Source organism: Triticum dicoccoides, chromosome 4B (genome assembly GCF_002162155.2).
Source record: "Triticum dicoccoides isolate Atlit2015 ecotype Zavitan chromosome 4B, WEW_v2.0, whole genome shotgun sequence".
Taxonomy (NCBI): Eukaryota; Viridiplantae; Streptophyta; class Magnoliopsida; order Poales; family Poaceae; genus Triticum; species Triticum dicoccoides.
This window is the reverse complement of record NC_041387.1, coordinates 363,755,911-363,756,424: the sequence shown is the minus strand read 5'-3', so window position 1 is coordinate 363,756,424 and position 514 is coordinate 363,755,911.

The following is a 514-nucleotide window of genomic DNA, read 5'->3' as shown; positions in this document are numbered from 1 at the left end:
ACGATCTTTCAACTTCACACTGAAATTACTTGAACCTTTCAATAATTCAGACTCGTGATTCATCAAGTAAATATACTCAACATCTACTCGAATCATCTGTGAAGTAAGAACATAACGATATTCACTGCATGCCTCAGCACTCATTGGACTGCACACATCAAAATGTGTTACTTCCAACAAGTTGCTATCTTGTTCCATCTTACTGAAAACAAGGCTTTTCAGTCATCTTGCCCATGTGGTATGATTTGCATGTCCCAAGTGATTCAAAATCAAGTGAGTCAAAACGGTCCATTTGCATGGAGTTTCTTCATGCATATACACCAATAGACATGGTTCGCATGTCTCAAACTTTTCAAAAACGAGTGAGCCCAAAGATCCATCAATATGGAGCTTCTTCATGCGTTTTATACCGATATGACTTACGTGGCAGTGCCACAAGTAGGTGGTACTATCATTACTATCTTTTGGCATGAACATGTGTATTACTATGATCGAGATTTAATAAACCATTCAT